The 22,702-nt window shown below is 34.9% G+C and overlaps 1 protein-coding gene across 7 annotated transcripts in view; it reads right to left on the minus strand.

Annotated features, from left to right (window-relative positions):
* MEF2A (myocyte enhancer factor 2A) overlaps positions 1-22,702 on the minus strand; it is a 160,421-nt gene that overhangs the window by 117,486 nt on the left and 20,233 nt on the right. For all 7 annotated transcript variants that reach the window (XM_044229770.1, XM_044229776.1, XM_044229774.1 and 4 more), the window contains exon 2: positions 11,188-11,273. The gene's annotated coding sequence lies outside the window, so the exon portion shown is untranslated. The remainder of the gene's footprint in view (positions 1-11,187; positions 11,274-22,702) is intronic.

Raw genomic sequence — 22,702 nt, forward strand, 5'->3', positions numbered from 1 at the left:
AAATAAATAAAAATCTTTAAAAAAAAGAAAAGAACTTTCAATGATACAAAAAAGAAACTAGGAAAGTTAACTGTATTTAAGTATAAATGCCATGGATCCTTGAATTATGATCTATGTAAAACAGGGGGAAAAACTGACCTAAGCAAGCAAGAAACACTATTGGCTACCCACTTTGCTAAAAGAGCTTTCTGAAAACTCAGAATCAAGCACTGTCAAATAATTTTAATCCCAATGTCAGTATTGACCAATGCAACTATATTACACACACACACACACACACACACAATGCCCTATATATATTCCCTTACAAAATATACAAACAAAAAATCACTCATACTGTACAATAAGTTTATCAGACAACCTTGGGGGAAACCACCTTACTGTTAATTTTTAATACAACCAGAGGTTTTTGACTTTATGGAATTATCTCTTTCAGTTACTTTTACTGGAAGAACATTCTCCTTCGTTCCCTTTAAAATAGGATGTTTTCATACAGCTTACAAACAATTAAATCCAGGCAAAAATTTAAATTCTAAATTAATTTAAGACTATCATTAAACTACTGTTTTATGGAAAATGACTAAAGCATTCCATTACAGCCAGAATTGTACATGTTGTATCTAATTACACATTTTAAAAATACAATGATATGTTGTATGAACACAGTAACGGCCATTAGTCACTATTTAAAGAAATGATTCAACAAGGAAAACAAACTTTAGTTCAAATATAGAGCTAATACATTCATGGTCATCACTTGAAAATGCAGCTATGTTGTAGTATGTAACTTTCATAAAGGCAGAATGTAACCTACAAACATTAACACCTAATTTTATAAAGTTCTGATTTATATTGTTATAAATTTTAGGTAAAATTCAAAACACTAACATCTCGTTGAAGAAATAAGATCAACAAAAGTACAGACCACATTGAGAAAATAATCCCTGACCAACTAGAAAAGAAACTGTTTGAAGGACCCTGTGGGTACTAGGACATATTCTGATCTGCACATTCTAACGCTATAAACCTATCAAAAGAAAGGCAAGAAATCATTATGACTCAAGGCCACTATGAACAATGCAGAGGTTGTACCTTGCACATGAGTGGTGGCCAAGAGAGAGCAAATGGGGACTGAAATCCAACTTGTTCTCTGCTTTCTAAGCACTGAATGCTCACAGAAGGCAGCATCCACCAAAAATTGGGAGATGAGCCTTTTATGAGTTTTGTAAAAACTAGCTGTGGCCTGGCTGTAACACTACTTGTTAGAAAGTTAAGACAACTAAAATATAGGATATTGGTGTCCCTACCTGAAATCATAACACCAAAGTATCACTTCTTACTATGTGTTTATTCAGAATGTTTTAGATAAAATCATCAACAGAATAAATAATAAATAGGTAGGGGGAGGAGAGAAGTCATGTAAAAATCTTAAGAGTGATTTAAATATGGCATCTATCTTAATTTGGATTTCTTTGATTAATAACAGGTTATATATTTCTATATGCTTTGACCCTATGCTTTTGGATGAGAGATATTTAAAAGCAAAATGCTAAAAAAATTTGAGAAACTTAGGAATAAAATATTAAGAGTCTATTCCCAGTAGGCTCTATTCCTATTAGAGAAATACAGACCTTGTTTTACACAACATGTAATGAAGTGCTAAAAATTGTGTATTAATTACAAATACTGGTCACTTAAGCATCTTAAATTTGCTACAGAAATTAAGTGATGGAAACTGGAAGTAATGTTTTTAATTAGTATTACTCTCTTCATTTCATTGTACAGGGCATTAAAGATTTTCTAAATTGTGAGACTGTGCTTCCTTAAAGCAAGAAATACTATTATTTTAAAATTATATAAAATTATCAATCAAGATAAATAATCCAAATACTAACAAAAAAGATACTGTAACCTCAAAAAATTTTATCAGAATGACCAGTCTATAAAATTTGTTTTACTTCTAGATATACCAGTGAACTGTCATATGATTTTCAGTGACTCACTTCCTTACTACCTCACTCAATTCTACAAAGTGGAGCAAGAATATAGCTCAAACTCTTACGGAAAATTATGAGAATACCAGAAGGCATCCTTGGCTCCTTACAATTAGGCACAATATTATTAAAATCACTATTAGAAAGGAGACTTTGTAAACTGCCCTTATTAAGATTAAAGCCCATCCACACATAACCAGTCATTCCCAGATTAATTACACCCACATAAGAGCAATGTCCTGTCTTCAAACAGGACATGCAAGAGAAATAAAGGACACAGTTAAGGCAAGGTGAGGGAATGAAAATGAGGTTCTAGTCTTTCAATCACCAACTTACTCTCCATATTAACATTCCCTTCATTTGTAAAATACAGATATTCCAAGTACTTTTTGGGCTGTCATAATGATTTCTGGAAAAACTGCTTTGCCAATAATTATATGTTGTACAGAGATTAATTATCATTACTAGAAACCATGCCAATTCTCTATGCTATTTTTCAAATACTAGCTATATTATAAACTTTAAATCTTCTATCACCTAAATCAAACCTGTACATAAATGCTGTTTTATCTTTATTTATAAAGATGAATATGATTATAAAGTATACCACTATACTTAGAAAATTTCTTAATGAATGTGGAAAGGAGTTTAAGAAATGTGGACAGGCATGCAATGGAATTAGGAATTGGCATTTTTGGTGTTAACATATAATTGTTCATAAACATAAATATATATATACACTTGCTATATTTTTGTGTGTTTTAATTTTATTTTACGAAAATGAAATCACAAACTATGAATTCTTTGTTCCTCACTTCTCTTGAGAACTGTATCTGTAAATTTCACCTGTGCAGCATGTAGCTGTACTTCATTCACTTTTATTTTTTAAAAGTATTGTGTTATATGAATAGATCACAATTTTACTTATTCAGTCAACTACTGATGAACAATGTAATGAGTCTGAAGCTATTATAAATACCCCTGCCTCCAGGTTATTAACACATCTATTAGTGTACATGCTCACACATTACTCTCAGGGATATACCCCTAGAAAGAAATTACTGGGTCAGAGGGTATGCAAATATTAAAGTGTTTCCTAAACTGTTTGTAATAATATACATTCCCACCAGCAGTGTTTAATGAGTTTCCATAACTTAACATCCTCTCCAAAACCCGTACTGTCTCTTTTTTAATTTTAGCCACTCCGGTGGTTTATGATGAAGCCCCTTCAGTTTTAATTTATATTTCTCATATTACTAATGAGGTTAAACATATTTTTCTCATGTTTCCTGCATATCTGGATTTCTTTTATGAAGTGTCTTTTCATGACTCTTGTCATTTTTCTATTGTCTCTGTCATACTGATTTGTAAAAGTGGTTTGAATATTCTGATACATGCTTTTTGTCTGTTACATGTATTGCAAGTATGTTCTTCCACTCTGGTTTGCCTCACCATTCTCCTACTGGTAATTTGGCAAGAATAAAATTTCTTAATTGTAAGGTAATAAAACGTATCAATTGTTTTATTTATATTAGTAATTTTTACTTTTTTTAAAGAAATCTTTGCCTGGGGCGCCTGGGTGGCTCAGTGGTTTAGAGCCTCTGTCTTCAGTTCAGGACATGATCCCAGGATCCTGGGATTGAGCCCCGCATGGCGCTCTCTGCTCAATGGGGAGCCTGCTTCTCCCTCTCTCTCTGCCTACGTCTGCCTACTTGTGATCTCTGTCAAATAAATAAATAAAATCTTTTAAAAAAACAAAAACAAAAAAAACTTTGCCTGCCAGAAGATCATGAACATATTCTCCCTATACTAACTTCTAAACTTTTAAAGTTTAGTCTTTCACACTGAGATGTACAAATCAATCTTAACTTGATTTTTGCCAGTGCTAAGGAAGATGGGTAATTTTTTTCTGTATGGATCACCAATTGTTCTAGCATCATCTGTTAAATAGTTCTTTTCTCTATAGTGCCAGTGTTGTCAAAAAGCATACATCCATGTACATATACACTGGCCCTCTTCCAGGCTCTTTATTTCTTTTGTTTATCCTTGTGGCATTATTTCATGAAAGTAATTATTACAGATTTATAAGTTATGAGTAAAGAAAATCCTTCTGCTTTGATCTTTTCTTGCAAGAATACCAAAGTTATTCCTGAGCCAAAAAATTTCCTTCAAAACGAAAACAGATGAACTAATGAAAATTTTATAATATTGGTTAAGAGTAACATTGAGAATAAGCCTCAAATGGGCATAGATTGTTAACACTGAGAAAGATATAACCTTAATGGGCAACTAAATTAACTCCATAAAGAATGTTCTGGACCAATACCAACAAAGCTTTAAAAACAAAAACACCTCAGAGGGATTCAGCTGATGCCTAGTAACTTACATGAACACAAAAACAAAGCTCTCCTCTATGTAAAATAATGCAAAAAATTTCTTTGCTCAACAATCTTAACACCACACTGTCCAGCATCCAAACAAAAATTATAGAAAATGAAAAGAAACAGTAAGTGCGCCCCATATGGAGAAGAAAAGTCAGTCAGTATAAACTCAGGAATGATAAAGTTAAAGGAATTAACAGACGAGGGCATTAAAACAATGATTATAAATAAGCTCTAAATGTTAAAACAGGTAAAGGAAAACAATAACATGATGAAAAGAGAAATGGAAAAAATAAAACTTCTACAGATAAAAAATAATTATCAGAAATAAACACAGTGAATGAGATTAAGAACAGGTAACATATTGCAGGGAAAAAAAGATCAGTGAACCTCGAAACATGGCAATATCAATGATCCAAAAAGAAAAAAAGAGGAAAAAAAATACAAAGTACAAGTGCTGAGACAATATCAAATGTATTTCTCTCCTCAAAAAAACAAACAAAAAACCCAACCCTGAGATGTGATATTTGAAGAAACAGTGCCAATATTTTCCCAAATTGGGGGGGGGGGCAAAAACTCAAGAAAACCTAAGAAGGATTTAAGGCATATCATAATCAAATGACTAAAGCACAATCATTGAAAAAGTCTTAGACCAGTCAACAAAATAGAAAAATTAAAATAAGAAAAACAGCAGTCTTTGTATCAGAAACTATGCAAGTTATTTCAGAAAAGATTTCACAACATATTACCAAAGACAAAGTGGGACATCAAGATACAGAATTCATTAAGAATATAGAAAAAAATTAAATATGCATGCAACTAATATTAGAGCTTCAAAATACATGAACCAAGAAGTGAAAGGAAAAACAGACAAGTCCACAATTAAAGCTGAAGATTTCTTACTCCTCTCTCAGCAATTACTGAAAGAAAATCAGAGGGATAAATTTTGAAAAAAACTATCAACCAATTTGGCCCAAATAACATTTTTAGAAAGTTCTACTCTGCAAGAGCACAATACACATTCTTCTTAAATACACACAAAACATTCACTAACACAGAAAACATTCTGCACTTTATAATACATAAAATATGTTCTTGGACCACAACATAATTAAATTAAAAACAAAGAAATGGCGCCTGGATGGTTCAGCTGGTCAAGCGTCTATCTGCCTTTGGCTCAAGTCAAGATCCCAGGATCCTGGGATCAAGCCCCAGGACAGGCTTTCTGCTCTGTGGAAAGCCTACTTCTCCCTCTCCCCCTGCCTGTGTACACTCTCACTCTCTCTGTCAAATACATAAAATCTTAAGAGAGAAACATATCTAAAAAATTAACCTAATATTTGACAATTAAGTAAATCCAAAAAAAATCACAAAGGAATTTAAGAATTCTTTGAACTCTATGTAAATGAACACAAAACAAACTTTGTAAAATGCAGAAAAAGGAAAATTTTAGCTAATAATTGCTCCTTTAGAAAAAGAAGGAAAATCTCTAATACCAGAACAAAGGAGTGGATATCACTATAAATCCTTCAAACATTAAAAAGAGTAAGGAATTACAATATGCAACCTTATGCTAATAAATAAGGCAATTCACCTGAAATGGACAAATTCACTTGAAAGACACAAACAACTGAAACTTTATTCAAGAATTACTATATTCTGAATAGCCCAAATCAAAGAAATTGAGTTCATAGTTTAAAATCTTCTAAAAGATGCCTGGGTGGCTCAGTCCTTTGGCTCAAGTCATGATCCCAGGGTTCTGGGATCAAGTCCCATATCAGGCGCATTGCTTAGACGGAAGCCTGCTTTCCCCTCTGCCTGCCACTCCCCCCCCCCATTCATTCTTTCTCCCTATGTCAAATGAATAAAATCTTTAAAAATAAATAAATAAGTAAAACCTTCCCACAAAGAAACTCCAAAACCAGAGGTCTTCATTATTGAATTCTACCAAACAATTAAAGAAGCAGTAACACCAAATGCATGGCAACTTTTCCAGAAGAGGACATCTTTTCAACTCACTCTTATCCAAATATAAGATGCAGACAAAACATTACAAAAAAGAAAAAACTACAAACCAGTATCTACTATGAGCACAGATGAAAAAAAGTTAACTAAAATTTAGCAGACTAATCCAACAATATATAAACGTAACAAGTGGAGATTATCTAAGTGGAGATAATCCCACTTAGTGGAGATTATCTCAGAAATGCAAGACTTCTTAGTTTGATATTAAAAAAAAATCAATGTAATTAACTACATTAACAGGTAAGAGAGAAAAAAAAGATGATCATCTCACCCATGATCATCTCAATAGTGTGGAAAAACTGATAAAAATTCAATACTCATTCACGACAAGAAAAAAAATTCTCAACAAACTATGAATAAAAGAGAGCTTAATCTTACACAAAGGGTATCTGTTAAAAATCTGTAGTTAACATCATACTTAGTGGTGAAAAACTGAATGTACTTAACCTAACATCAGGAGTAAGGCAAGAATGTCAACTTACCACTTCCACATTGCACTAGGACTACTAAGTAGTGCAATAAAGCAAGCAAAAAAATAAAGGGATAAAAAATTTAAGGGAGTCTTTATTCACAGACAAGACGAAAGTCTACAAAGAACATCTTAAGGACTGTAAAAAAATATCCCTAGAACAGGGAGCCTGGATGGTGCAGTTGGTTAAGCATCTAATTCTTGGTTTTGGCTCAGGTCGTGATCTCAGGATGAGATCTCAGGATGAGATGGAGCCCCGTGTCTGGCTCCCTACAGAGTCTCTCCCTTTTTCCCCCCTGCCTCTCCCACTCGTGCCCTCTTTCTATCTCACTCTCTAAAATAAACAAATCTTTTTTTAAAAATGTTACTACAAATAATAATGAGCTTGGCAGAATCACAAATTACAAAGTCTAATAAAAAATCAATTATAAGTCCGCATACAAAAACTTATTTTTTTCATTATCACTTAACATAACATAAAAATTTAAAAGAGAGATCAACATAACAAAATAGGTGTAATATGCTTACGTTGAAAACACAACTCCAAGAAAAACTAAAGACAACTTAAACAGAGAGAGGTACCAAGAAGATTCAACATTCTTCACAGGTCAATTCTCCCCAGTGTAGCCTCTAGGATAAAAGCATTCACAACTGAAATCCCATTGACCTCTTTGTAAAAACTGACAAGCTGATTGTAAAATACATGGAAAGATATGGAAAGGATGCAGAGTACAAAAACAACTTTGGGAAACAGAAAAACAAGGGTGACAAATGGATAAGGAAGATGTGGTCCCTATACACTATGGAGTATTATGCCTCCATCAGAAAGGATGAATACCCGGGGCGCCTGGGTGGCTCAGTGGGTTAAGCCGCTGCCTTCGGCTCGGGTCACGGTCTCAGGGTCCTGGGATCGAGTACCGCATCGGGCTCTCTGCTCTGCAGGGAGCCTGCTTCCTCCTCTCCCTCGCTCTGCCTGCCTGTCTGTCTGCTTGTGATCTCTGTCTGTCAAATAAATAAATAAAATCTTTAAAAAAAAAAAAAAAGAAAGGATGAATACCCAACTTTTGTAGCAACATGGACGGGACTGGAAGAGATTATGCTGAGTGAAATAAATCAAGCAGAGAGAGTCAATTATCATATGGTTTCACTTATTTGTGGAGCATTAACAAATAGCATGGAGGAGAAGGGGAGTTAGAGAGGAGAAGGGAGTTGGGGGAAATCGGAAGGGGAGGTGAACCATGAGAGACTATGGACTCTGAAAAACAATCTGAGGGATTTGAAGCGGCGGGGGGTGGGAGATTGGGGGAACCAGGTGGTGGGTATTAGAGAGGACACGGATTGCATGGAGCACTGGGTGTGGTACAAAAAACAAGGAATACTGTTATGCTGGAAAAAAAAAAAAAAAAACAAGGGTAGAGGATGTACACTACCCGATTTTAAGACTTACTACAAATCTACAGTAATCAAAACAGTACAATATTGCCATAAATAGATATACAGATCAATAAAATGAAAAGGTCCTAAAAAAAAGACCCCCATGTAATGGTCAGTTGACTTTCAACAAAGTTACCAAGATAATTCAACAGGGAAAAATACAATCTTTTCAAAATTGCTTCTGGAAAAACTTGATTTTTATAGCAGAGAAATAAATCTTATCTCTTACCTCATACCATAACAAGAATTAACTCAAAAGTGGATCACAGACCTAAAATATAAGAGCCCAATGCAGTTCCAAGACACAAGGGAGAGGAAAAAAGGTAGAAAAAAAATTTGCCCAATCTCTGTACCAGCCTCCCCAATTTCTACCCTACCCCAAATTAGGACAGAATTATAGGGAAAACTAATCTGAAGCTCTTTAGTCAGCACATGAATCTGTTCAAAAGGAAAGCATTACTCAGAGTAACTCCTAAGCAAGTACTTATTAACTCAAGTACAACTCTCAGAGCTAGAGAAGCCTGCCATGAAGAATAAGACACTGTATACATCCATAGATGTAGAGCCTAGTGGAAGAAGCATCATAAAGGATTTCATTAAGTTTAAACAGATCCCAAAATATAACAGCTGAAGTTATGCCCACAGCCATCCCTGAGGTTCACAGAAGGTGCAGAGTTCTGAATTATGGGCATCAAGATGGCTAAAATTCCTATAGTGCTTTTAGAACTCAAATCACTTAGTTTCAAACAGTGGACAAAAGAAATGTAAATAAGATATAAAGAAAAAACAAATATTCAAAGATTTACACAACACTAATCAAGGTTTATATTTAAAAATGGGAATTAAAGGGGCACCTGGGTGGCTCAGTGGGTTAAAGCCTCTGCCTTTGGCCCAGGTCATGATGGGGTCTTGGGATAGAGCCCTGCATCAGGCTTTCTGCTCATTGGGGAGCCCGCTTCCCCCCTCTCTGCCTACTTGTGATCTCTGCCTGTCAAATAAATAAATAAAATATTTAAAAAATTAAAAAATAAAAATGGGAATTAGACTCTATTTTTCCCATCCTTCCTGTGTGTATACAAGTTCTGGCCTGAAGGATACTTTGCTTCAATTGAAAAAATTATGCCTTTTCTCCTACTTCCCCAAACTGAAAGATATCATAAAATGGACGCTTCCTCTGTCAAAGTTTTAAAAGAAAAATATATAAACTTAAGAAACTGGTATCATGGGGTGCCTGACTGGCTCAGTCTGTTAAGCATCTGACTCTTATTCAGCTCAGATCATGATCTCAAGGTTGTGAGATAGTGCCCCACATTGGGCTCTGCACTGGGCATGGAACCTACTTAAGATTCTCTCGCTCCCTCTACCTCTTGCCTTCCCCCTCCCCTCCCTCTCTCCCTCCCTCCTTCCCTCTCTACCTCTCCCCATCCCTCTCTACCTCTCCCCATCCCTCTCTCTCTCAAAAAAATGAAATAAAAATTTAAAAATAAAAATTTTTTAAAAAGAAACTGGTATCACAATAAAGTACTTTAACAAAGAATTCATTTTATAAGTCGTAAGTTTTTAATACCACTTAATACCCCAAAAGTTTTATGTTAAATTTTATTTTTATGTTAAATAAAACTGTTCTTAAAACAAGTACAAAAAATAAATGTCAAGTACCACTCCCTTTTCTTACTGAGAAAATCATCAGGCACAATCAATGAGGTCTAATATTTATTTAAAATGTTAATGTTAAAAAACATCAAAAACTATCCCCTACTAACATTTTTCAAAATTTTATTATTTCGAAATGTTCTGATATTAATGTAACTAACTTCTTTTCCATTTTGAATAAAGGAGGAATTCAGATAAAGTTTCAGTCACGAAAACTTTTTTTTTTTAATTTGATAGACAGAGATCACAAGTAGGCAGAGAGGCAGGCAGAGAGAGAGGGAAGCAGGCTCCCCGCCGAGCAGAGAGCCCGACGCGGGGCTCATCCCAGGACCCCGAGACCGTGACCTGAGCCGAAGGCAGAGGCTTTAACCCACTGAGCAACCTGGGCGCCCCCATGAAAACTTTTGAAGAGCACTATACATCTTACAATCTGGAACCATGAACCTAGACCACTGTAAGTTTGTAAGTCAAACACCCTACTCAGAAGGTTTGCAAATATGCACCTATGATTTAAGGAGGCAAATTCAAGTTACAAATGTTAAGTCTACATTTTTTTTTTTTTTTAAGATTCCATTCATTTACTTGACAGAGAGAGATCACAAGCAGGCAGAGAGGCAGGCAGAGAGAGAGAGAGGAGGAAGCAGGCTCCCTGCTGAGCAGAGAGTCCGATGCGGGACTCGATCCCAGGACCCTGAGACCGTGACCCGAGCCGAAGGCAGCGGCTCAACCCACTGAGCCACCCAGGCGCCCTTAAGTCTACATTTTTAAAAAATCTCTTAACTCTGCTTAACTTTTTCTTTGACCCTTCCCCTAAGATATTTTCAGGAAATATTTCACTCACTTCATCTTTCATTTGAACATCTTTCTCAGTTTATATCTAACTCATGTCCTCAAATCCACACTTTCTTCTATTTACTGTCACAGAAAATATGGACTACTTCAGGTTTTTTTCTTTTTTTAAATAAGGGTAAATGATATGGAAGAGGAAGTGAGAACAATGAAAAAGTTAGGATTATCTCAGCGGTATCGGATAAAATATATGAAAAACTGTCAGTGTACAACAGAATGCGCTTCAAATGGACATTATAAATTCCCTTAATTAATCTACATTAAGCCACAAAATGAACTCCAAAAAGACTACTATTCAAGCTCACAAGACCGTCTGATTTTAAGAAAGGAAATAATTTCCACTGTGTTTATTTACTTCATAACATAATGAAAAAAACCTTACTAGAAATGATATATCAGCAAGAAAGTGCACTTCATATGATCTTCGCAGAAAATTCTTCTTTGCTCCTTTTTCACAAAATGCAATTCCTAAAGAAAAAAAAAAATGAGATGGGTAAGTGTTCTTAACTCCAAAATTCAACTAAATATGTTTTGTCATTATAAATTCCAACTCTCAACACTATGCCCAGCAGATAGCTCCACAAATACTTGCTGAAAAATAGGAAAATAAATTTTTAAGTCATTTGTGGTATTTGCCTAATAAAAACATAATGTTAGCCAATGGAGAATTTCTAATGTCACTAACCTATTTTTTCAGTAAATATTACTTAGATGTTCAGTAATATTCTATAACTCCCTAGATTCACAAATTGGGTTTCCTAGGTCCCATTTTCCTACACTCTAGATCCCATGATATGCTTTATATTTACCTTGTACACACAGCCTACTGAATGTGCGCTTTGCTAAAATAATTGGAAGTATTCACTGTATTATGTTCTCATTTATAAAAGAAAATTGTCAGAGGGTCAGTGATCTGCGTTGCCGTAAAATATGTTTGTATTCAAATACATGTATGCTTGTAGCTTTCACTGTCTTTTAAAGGTAATAATGAAATGAAAATAATGAACATAAGATTGCCAAAGTGAACATAAAACTGATGTTGATAATTCATACTTAAAAAAGGAACACTGGTGAATACTAACCAAGGATCAGTACATAAAGAATAATCCAGTTTGCTTTGAATAACAGTAAGGCACTTAGGTATAAAGGAAAGATGGTAAAAGCCCCTTCCCTCAGTCCCCACCTTCCTCACCCAGATTGGCCAGGACCAATGATGATGTTGTTCATCCAATAATTTAGAATTGCATGACTGGATAATTCTACCAACTCCCAAGTAAATCTGCTACATCAAATAAAAATGGGAATTTCTCCATGGAAATACCAGTCTTTAGAATCTGATTCAGCAATATTAATTACTGTGATACTATAATTTTATTTCCATTTCAAATCAACACCTTCTCTAGAGGGGAAAAAATACAAATTGCCAAATATTCTTTTTGTATTAATAAATTAAATATTAAAAGCCTGAACTTTTAAGACATATACACACACAAATAAGCTTTTTTTGCAAGGTTAAAAAGAGCTTGCTTTAAAAAGCCAATTGCAGCTTTTAATCTAATTACACTGAAATAAAAAAAAAGGAAAAAAGCTCCTTAAAAACAGTTTCATCACCAACTTCTAAAATCAAGTAATCCAAAGTGGAGCTGTTTTTTTATGGGTTCTCAAATTAAAGTTTAGCAATTTGACCCATATTAAATAACCAATTAAACACAAATCTGAGCGGCACCCGATTGGCTCAGTCGGTTTAAGCATCTGCCTTGGGCTCAGATCATGATTCTAGGATCCTAGGATTGAGTTCCATATCCAGCTCCTTGCTCAGCAGTGAGCCAGCCTACTTTTCCGTATGCCTGCTACTTCCCCAGCTTATGTGCACACTCTTGTGGTCTCTCTCTCTCTCTCACTCTTTCTCTGACAAATAAACAAAATCTTTAAAATAAATAAATAAATAATGAATTGTTATTGGAAATTTGTGTTTTGTACATAGTTCTCAATTTCTAAAAGGAAATATTTTAAAAATCAAATTCTTTTATAATAATCTATAATGAAACATACTCTTACCTTCAAAATAAAACCAGAACTAAAATGTTAGTGCTACATCCAGTTATCATTAAATTTCATATATTAAATCTCCAAATCTCATTGCTTCTGTCCAGGCAAGGGCTAGACAACCTGCATCTCCAATTGCTATTACTCCCAAATCTGATTCCGTGATCCCCACCAACCTCCTAGCTAGCCCCCTCTACCTTTTTTTTTTTTTTTTGAGAGGGAGTGGCTTGCATTCATATAAGCAAGCAGGTTGGGGAGAGGGGGTTTAGCAAAGGGAAAGGGAGACAGAGACTCCTAAGCAGGCTCCACACCAAGCATGGAACCAAACCTGGGCCAACTGCAGAACCCTGAGATCATGACCTGAGCCAAATCAAGTCAGACACCCAACTAAGTCACCCAGTCCCTCCATTTCTAATCGGCCTACATTGTTGTTAACCTGGACTTCAAGCTCTGTAATTCTGCTCAAATTTTCACCTCTGCTAGAAAACAGTGTCCCCCCATTTCTTAAACAATCTTCCCCAGTTTAATGGCACCTTCTGTGACAGCAACCTCAGGAATACTCTTACCATCACAATCACTTCTGGGAGGTGGGGGGGGAGTAAAATCATACTTAGTTTTGTTTAAGTATGAGCCTCTTCTATTCTATACTTTATGGTTTTTTTAGAGAAAGAACTTCATGCATTTTTATATCCCCAATATCTAGTTACTATTTGGAATAGAATTCAATATAGTTCATTCAGAAAATATTTACTGAGTATTCAATATACTCCAGACACCTTTCTAGGTGCTAGTGAAAAATCTCTACATCTATGACTGATCTCACGGAGCTTGCATTCTAGTTGGGGAAGCCTACATCACACAATGAATGAGGAATATGTAATATACAGCAGTTATATGAAGTCCTTAATAAAAAGAGAGAAAGAGAGAGAGAGAAAGCAAGGAAGTAAGTACTATCATATGGGATTAAGATTTGAGAAAGACTTAATGAGATGATGACAATAACAGCAACTGCAACAGCAGTATTTATCATATGCTAACCAATATCCTAACTGCTTTATATGCAGTTAGGAACAGCAACAAAGGCAAGCCAACAATAATCTCATTATTATCCTCAAAAGGAAACTGAAATACTAAGAAGGTACCTACCAAGATCACATAGCAAAGTCAGTAAAGTTGTCTAACCCGGGCATGCTTTTAACAGTTATGCACAACCACAGATCAGCTCACTTTTTTTTTTTTTTAAAGGTTTTATATATTTATTTGTGAGAGAGAGAGCGAGTACGAGCAGGGGGAGAGGAAGAAGGAGAGGATGAAGCAGACTTCTTGCTGAGCAGGGAGCCCAACTCTGGTGGAGCTCAATCCCAGGACTCTGCATGACCTGAGCCCTGAACCAAAGGCAGATGGCAAACCAACTGAGCCACTCATGAGATACCATGACAACACAAGCACTCGCTTGCTATGAACAAAAATGATAAACACTGACAACTTCTCAAACTTATTCTTAAAATAAGTTTTAAGTTTCTATATGATAATTACCAGAGCTAGAAATTACACAAGACAATATCACAAAATCACATGGATACATCTTTTATTTTTTTATTTTTTTTTAAAGATTTTATTTATTTATTTGCCAGAGAGAGAGAGAGAGAGCGAGCACAGGCAGACAGAGAGGCAGGCAGAGGCAGAGGGAGAAGCAGGCTCCCTGCCGAGCAAGGAGCCCAATGTGGGACTCGATCCCAGGATACTGGGATCATGACCTGAGCCGAAGGCAGCTTAACCAACCGAGCCACCCAGGCATCCCATGGATACATCTTTTAAAGAAGTAATCTGAAACAAATAAAAACAGTGTAGACACTATCATTCCAATATAGCTGAATGTCAAATATCACAGTTTATATTGTGAAACAAGTTACAACTTCCAATTTTCCATATTAACAAGAAGGGTTAAATGAAATGACTGATTCAAATTCCTCTTTTCAAATACCTCAACTACATTTTACAAAGCAAATAGATAACACTTAATACAATTGCTGATGATAACTGAAGACCTGAATGACCCAAGAAAAACCACTCCCTAATGCCTTCTCTTGCTATACTAGCTTGTTAATTATGTGCTTAATCAGTGAATGCCAACAAATTAGAAAGCAAAATGAAACAAAGTGCTCCTGACATGGTATTAACATTCCCAGTATCAAGTCTTAAGGGCCTAAAATTCTAAGCATCTCCTCAAGTCTTGATAAAAAAAAACCTCAACCTAATTATGAAGAAAATTTCTGCTTTATGTTTGAACTTACCAAATTTCACTGGCTACCTCTGCCCTGAGTATAATGCAGTGTGAAAGAAAAGAGGTTTGTATATGCAAACAGCTTTTAAAATCAATCCAGATTACGGGGAAAATTAAACAGGCAATAACCAAAAATAAGTCTATAAACACAATAAATGGTGCATATTTGCTCAAATATTAATTTCATTTTGTAATCAAAACTTAGGTTTACCAGCAACAGTGTTTTTAATTCAAGGGAAAGTCAGTTTTCACACCTGGGCATCAAACTACTCACGTCTTAAAAAGATTTTGGTACCAACCATGATGTAGTAACTGAGCAGGAGACATGCTCTCCCAATGAACTCAACTAGAAAACTGATCAGATATAGAAAGCTGTAATTTTAAAACACTGGACACCAAGCAGCTGAGTGCTGTGATACCTGAAAAAATGAAAGTGTCCCCTACATACTCTGTATCCATAGTTCAGAGGGCAATGCAGGAATGGGAAGCCAAGCAGAATATGATGGACTCAGTGAATAAGAGACACACACTGAAATTTAGGGAGGCCAAAGTAATGGGGATTTGTAGATTAGAGGAGCAGAGAAGATGGAGCTCAAGAGAAAGCATTCCTGAAATCTGTAGAGGTTTCTAGAGCAATTCTTCCCAAAAGAAACAACATGAACACATTTTAAAGGAAAGTGAAGCAGATAAAACTAATTTTAACATAATTCATTTAACCCAATATGCTCAAAATATTACCATTTCAGGATATAATTGATATAAAAAACAGGTATTTACATTCTTTTTTTCTATAGGAAGTTCCTGACATTCAGTGTGTTTTATACTTACAGCATATTTAAATTCAAACTAACCACAATTCAAGCTGTCAAAAGCCACAACGTGGCTAAATGCTATCAAATACTTGATAATGCAGTTTCTTCAATATAAAGCTGTGTATTAGTAAAGTGAAACTCTACAAAGCCAGACAAATAATAATAACCAAGCAGGCTCAAAAATTCCGAGATTATATAAAACTGGGGGATGTGCAAGTTCCAACCAAAAAAGGAGAAAGACCAGACTGAAACCCGGGCAAATCAGTAGAAATGAATCAGAATCAGCACTTAGTAACTGTGCTAAACTAGTTCTAGAGTAAAGGCTACATTCAACTTGCCAAAACAAAAATTAAAAACAAGCCTCAAAAGGTTCAAGCATACCCATAAGAAATATAACACCCTGCCAAAACAAAAACAAAACCTCTCCAGAGGAAATCAACAAAATCCAGACAACAGTGTGAGGAATCAATCAAAACTTACCAAACACAAGACAACAGAGAAATGTGTGGAAATCAACAAAGTCCAAGAGTCAATCAAAACTTACCAAACATAAGAAAATGGAGAAATATACAACCCATACCAGAGGAAAAATGTGACAGAAGAAACAGACCCAGAACCAAGAGGATGATATATTTAAAGATATAAACTTCAAAATATTACAAATATGTTAGAGGATTTGAAACAAAAACAAAAACAAAAGACAATTATTTTGAAAAGAATCGATGGGGGCGCCTGGGTGGCTCAGTCAGTTAAGCATCTGCCTTCGGCTCGAGTCATAATCCCAGGGTTCTGGGACCAAGCCTCATGTTGTGCCCCACATTGGGCTCCCCACTCAGCAGGGATTCTGCTTCTCCCTCTTCCACTGCCCCTCCCCCCACTTATGCACCTGTGCATGCTCACTCTTTCAAATAAATAAAAACTTTAAAAAAAAATAAAAGATCAATGGATTTTTAAATTTGAGAAATGCAGTATCTCAAATAATCGAATGGATAGACTTAGCAACAGATTAAAGGAGTGAAGGAAAAAGATCACTACTTGAAGATACAAAATCAGAAAGCAAACAAAACAAACAAAAAACAAAGAAAAGAGCATCAAGGACTGTGAGAATATCAAGGGCAGTCTAAAAATGGTATAACTGAGTCCTGGAAAGATGGGGAAACAGAAAAACTATCTGAAGAAATAAGGACCAAAGAATTTCCAGACTTGACAAAAACTAAACCCACATATTCAAAAGACTCAGTGAACAAAAAACAGGGTAAGCACAAAGAAATCACACCAAGTCATATAATTAATAATCAAATTCCAGAAATCTAGTAATATAAAGTCTTAAAAGCAGTCAAAGTCAAGGAAAAAACACATTACACACAGAGTAACAAAGATAAGAACTACCAGGTTGTCAAAAACAATACAAACAAGTTTAAAATAAAGGAACAAAGCATCTGAACTGTTATAAAGAAAAAACCCCTGCAAATCAAAATCTACACAAAGCAATAAAATCCATCACAGGTGAAGGGGAAATAAAGGCATTTTCAAACAAACAAAAGCTGAGAATGTTTGACCAGCAGGTCCACACTACAAAAAACACTGAAGGAAGTTCTTCAGGAAAAAAAAAGGATAGAATTTACAACAGAGTGAACCCTCATATAAACTATAAACTTAAGTCAGTAAAAATGTACCAGTACTGGTTCACCAATCGAAACACATATATCACACAATTAACACTGCAAAACGTTAAATAATAGGTGACACCGCGGGGCCAACATAAGAGGGAGAACAGGGGAAGGGAAAGAGGAGAATATATGGTAAGTCTGTACTTTCTGCTCAGTTTTTCCATAAACCTAAAACTGTTCTAAGAAATAAGTCTATCAATTAAAAAATAGCAGATAGAAACTTCTACACAAAGGAAAACCAACAATGGTGAATATGTGAGTTTACCATGTATTTTCTTACCTTTAAATTTTAAAAAGATAATCTGACTGCATAAAGCAACAAAGTAGCAGTAACATATAATAACCTGTAGAATGACAAAAACAGTAAAAAGGAAAAGGAAAAAACTGAAAATACATTGTAGTAAGAATCATTCATTATTCATAAAGTGATGAAAGTAGACTGTGGTAAGTTCAAGACTGCATGCTATAAAACCCTAGAGCAACTACTAAAAAAGAAAAGAAACTAATAAAACTAATGAGCCAAGAAAAGAGGTAAAATGATTTGCTAAAAAACAAGCAACCTCCCGAAATACAGAAAGGGAAACACGAAACAGAAAGAACAAATTAAAAAAACACATTAAAAATGGTAGACTTAAATCCAATTAAATGAATAATGATGTTAAATATATATGGTCCTAATGCCCCAATTAAAGGTAGAGACTATCAGACTAGACTGGAAGCAGATATTGTCAGACTGGATAAAGTTATGTATCCCCCTTTAAACATGATATAGATTAAATATGAAATAGAAAGGGCTATACCATGCAAGCATTAATCAAAATAAAGGTGGAATGCCTATATTAGTATCAGACAAAGTACGTCATAAGAGAAGGATTATTACCAGGTACATAGGAACATAAATCATAATGCTTAAAGTGTCACTTTATCAGAAATACAAAATAACCCCGAATGTTTATGCAGCCAATAAAAAAGTTTCAAAACATACAAATAATGACAAAACTAAAAGGAATAATAGATAAATTTACAATTACTAGAGAATTCTAGTCTCTCGCAATCATCAGTAAAAAAGCACATAGAAAATCTGCAATGATATGTAAAACCTGAACATTATGAACCAGCAAAGTTGTTCATGTCTCTTGGTACAACAAGAGAGAACATATGCTGAACCATAAAACAAGGCACATATATAAATGTATAAGAGTAAAATCAGGGGCACCTCAGTTGGTTAAGCGTCTGCCTTTAGCTTAGGTCATCATTCCAGGGTCCCAGATTGAGCCCCATGTCTGACTCCCTGCTCAGCGAAGAGCCTGCTTCTCCTACTCTCCTCCCCATTCATGCTCTCTCTCAAATAAATAAAATGTTTTTTAAAAAGAGTGAAATCATACAGAAAGGCTTTCTTGTTGAAGATCTAATTGACTTTATTTTTTTAATTTTTTTTAAAGATTTTATTTATTTATTTGACAGATAGAGATCACAAGTAGGCAGAGAAGCAGGCAGAGGGAGAGGAGGAAGCAGGCTCCCTGCTGAGCAGAGAGTCCGATGCAGGGCTCTATCCCAGGACCCTGGGATCATGACCTGAGCCGAAGGCAGAGGCTTTCACCCACTGAGCCACCCAGGCGCCCCTCTAATTGGCTTTATTAAAGGATTCATGAGTCAGGCAGCCCCTCATCTACCAAGTAGAGATACACTCCCCAGAAAATGTTTTCTAACCACAAAAGAATGAAAGACCAATAAAAGAAATATACTGGAAAATTTTCCAAGTCTCTGTAAATTAACAGATTTCTACATAACCCATAAATTAAAGAACTCATAAGGAAAATTTAAAAACACATGGAACTGAATGATAATAAAAATACATTATCTAATTATGTATGGTGGTGTTAAGGATGCTTAGAAATTTACATCTTTTAAGTGCTTACATTAGAAAAGAATAAAGATTTAACAATCATGTTCTAAATTAGCTTCCACCTTAAGAAGCTGGGGGGAAAAACAAATTAAACTTGGAGAAATTGGTAAAATAGATGAGAGACCTAAATAAATAAATAAAATAAAACCAATGAAAACAAAAGCTTGTTCTTTGAAAAGAACCCCTAGCTAGACTGGTCAAGAAAAGAAGAAAGAAAACACAAATTGCCAACATTAGAATTGAAAGAGAGGACATTACTACAGATATTTCAAACATTAAATGTAGATTAATAGTGTAATTCTAGGCCAATAAATTTGACAACTTCAATAGACAAAATTCCTTGAAACATGCAGATTATCAACAGACAGAAAATTTATCAAAAGAAAGCCTGAATAACCATCTAATTCAGAATTTTTTAAAGATTTTTATTCATTTGAGAGAGAGAGAGCATGTGCAGGGAAAGGGGCTGAGGCAGATGGAGAAAGAATCTCAAAGCACACTCTCCATTGAGCAGGGTGCCTGACCTAGGTTTTGATCCACAACACTGAGATCATGACCTGAGCCAAAATCAAGTCAGAAACTTAACCAACTGAGCCACCCAGATGCCCCTAATTCAGAAATTTTAATTCAAAAATCAAAAGGCTTTCCACAAAGAAAACTCCAGACCCAGATGGCTTCCCCAGTGAATTCTTCAAACATCTAAAAAAAAGATACAGTATCAGTCTTACACAAACTCTTTTAGGAAAAAGAAGAGACAGTGCTTTCTAACATATTTAATAAGGCCGGAATAATTCCAACACTAAAGCAAGGAGACCACAAGAAAAAGAAAGATGTACTAATATCATTTGTTTATAGAGATGCAAATATTATTAATAAAATATAAGCAGGTCAAATCCAGCAATATATAAAAAGCTAAACAGCAGTACAAATGGGGTTTGTCTCAGGAATGCAAGGTTGGTTTAGATTTTATAACTCACTGCATTACCATACTAAAAAATTACTAATTTCAATAAATGTAAAAAAGCATCTATGCATGGTAAAATTTACCCATTTGTGGGAGATGAAGGGGGACACCTCTCAAAAAACTAAGCTTGAAGGAAACTTCTTCAAACCTAATGAAACACATCTACAAAAACCTACATATAGCTTGGTGATAAAGGACTGATTTTTTTTTTCCTGTACAACTGGAAATAAAGCAAGGATGTACACTCTCTCTTTTTTTCTCTTCACCATTTCTCTTCATTTCTCTTCATCATTTTACTAAAAGTCCTAACAATCACAATAATGCAGCAAAGCGGGGGAAAAAAGGATCCAAATTAGAAAGGAAAAATAAAACAGCTTCTACTCATACACGACATGACAATATACACAAGAAATCCTCAAAAATATAGAATAAAGTGGCAGAAACTAGAAAGTGGGTTTTGCAAGGGTATAGGATACAAGATCAGTATTTTTTATAAAGATCTTAGTATGTATTTTTCATTTCAAGTAAGGTCCATGCCCAACATGGAGCTTGAACCCACCACCCTGAGATTAAGAGTTGTGTGCTCTACCAACTGAGCCAGCCCTAGATTAGTATTTTTTTAAATCAAATCACTATAATGACAAATGCAAAGTTAATCTTTTCAAAAATACCATTCACTATAACATGAAATATTTAAAGATAAATTTAACAATATATGTGCAAGACTATTATCCTAAATACTAGAAACACTGAGAAAAATTAAGGAAGACCTAAAAAAAAAAAAATGGAGATATATATCATGTTCACAGATTCATACACTCAATATTATTGGGATACTGATTCTCCTCAAACTGATCTATAGATTCAACATAATCCCAATCAAAATCCCAGCAAGTGTTCTTGTTAGAAATTCACAAAGATATTTAAAAATAATATAGCTAAGACAATTTTGAAAAAAAAAAAAAACCAGAAGGTAGAAGATACAGCATGCTGTATACACACACACACATATACACACACACCCCTAAATCAAGGGAACAGAACAGAGAATGCAGAAATAAATGCACACGCACATGGCCACAGATAGTCAACAAAGGCACTACAATAATTAAATGGAAAGAAGCCTTATCAACAAACAGCACCAGAACAAATAAATGAATCTTGGTATTACCTCATAACATACACTAAAATTAATTCAAAATGATCATAACCCTATGTGTAAAAGCTAAACTATAAAACCTCCAAAAGTAAACACAGGACAAAAAAATTTTCACTGCCCCATGTAAGGCAAAGACTATCAGACACAAAAGAATGCAAAACTGACAATATTAGAAAGTTGACAAACAGTACTTTATCAAAATTAAAACTTCTGCTCTTTGAAAGACATTAAGGAAATAAAAATCAAGCCACATACTGGTAGAAAATATTCAAAATACATTAATGAAAATGAAAAAAAGACTTTTACTTAGAACACATAAAACTCTCTTAGTTCAGGGGACACCTGGGTGGTTCAGTCAGTTAAGTGTCTGCCTTCAGCTCAGGTCTTGATCCCAGAGTCCTGGGATCAAGCCCCACATTAGGCTCCTTGGTCATCAGGGAGCCTGCTTCTCCCTGTACTTGCTGTTCCCCCTGCTTGTGTGCAAGTGCTCTCTTTCTCTCACTCTCTCCCTGACAAATAAATCTTTAAAAACAACAAAAATCCCTTACAGTTCAGTAGTAAGAAGGCAAACAACCCAACTAAAAATGGGCGAAAGATCTGAACAAACATTTCACCAAAAAAGACAAATGAATACCCACTAAGCAAATGAAAACTGTTTAAACCCACTACTCATCAGGGAAATGCAAAAAAAAAAAAAAAAAAAAAAAAAAAACCCACTGTAATAAAATGCCAGTATATAACCACTAGAATGACTAAACCTGAAAAGGCTAACAATGTGAAGTGTGGAAAAAATAAAGAAACTGCAACTTTTATTGTCAGTGGGACTGTAAAATCATATTACTTTGGAAAACAATTTCAGAGTTTCTTATAAGATAAAACATTTATCATATGACCCAGAAATCTCATTCCTTGGTATTTACCCATGAAAAATGGAAATATATGTCCACACAAAGGCTCGTTCTCAAATGCACAGAGTAGCTTTATTCACAATAGGTCCAAACGGAAAACAACCAAAATGTCCGTGCAAGATGAATGGAGAAACTGGTCTAGACATAT

The sequence above is a fragment of the Neovison vison genome, chromosome 13, assembly GCF_020171115.1.
Source record: "Neovison vison isolate M4711 chromosome 13, ASM_NN_V1, whole genome shotgun sequence".
Lineage (NCBI taxonomy): Eukaryota > Metazoa > Chordata > Mammalia > Carnivora > Mustelidae > Neogale > Neogale vison.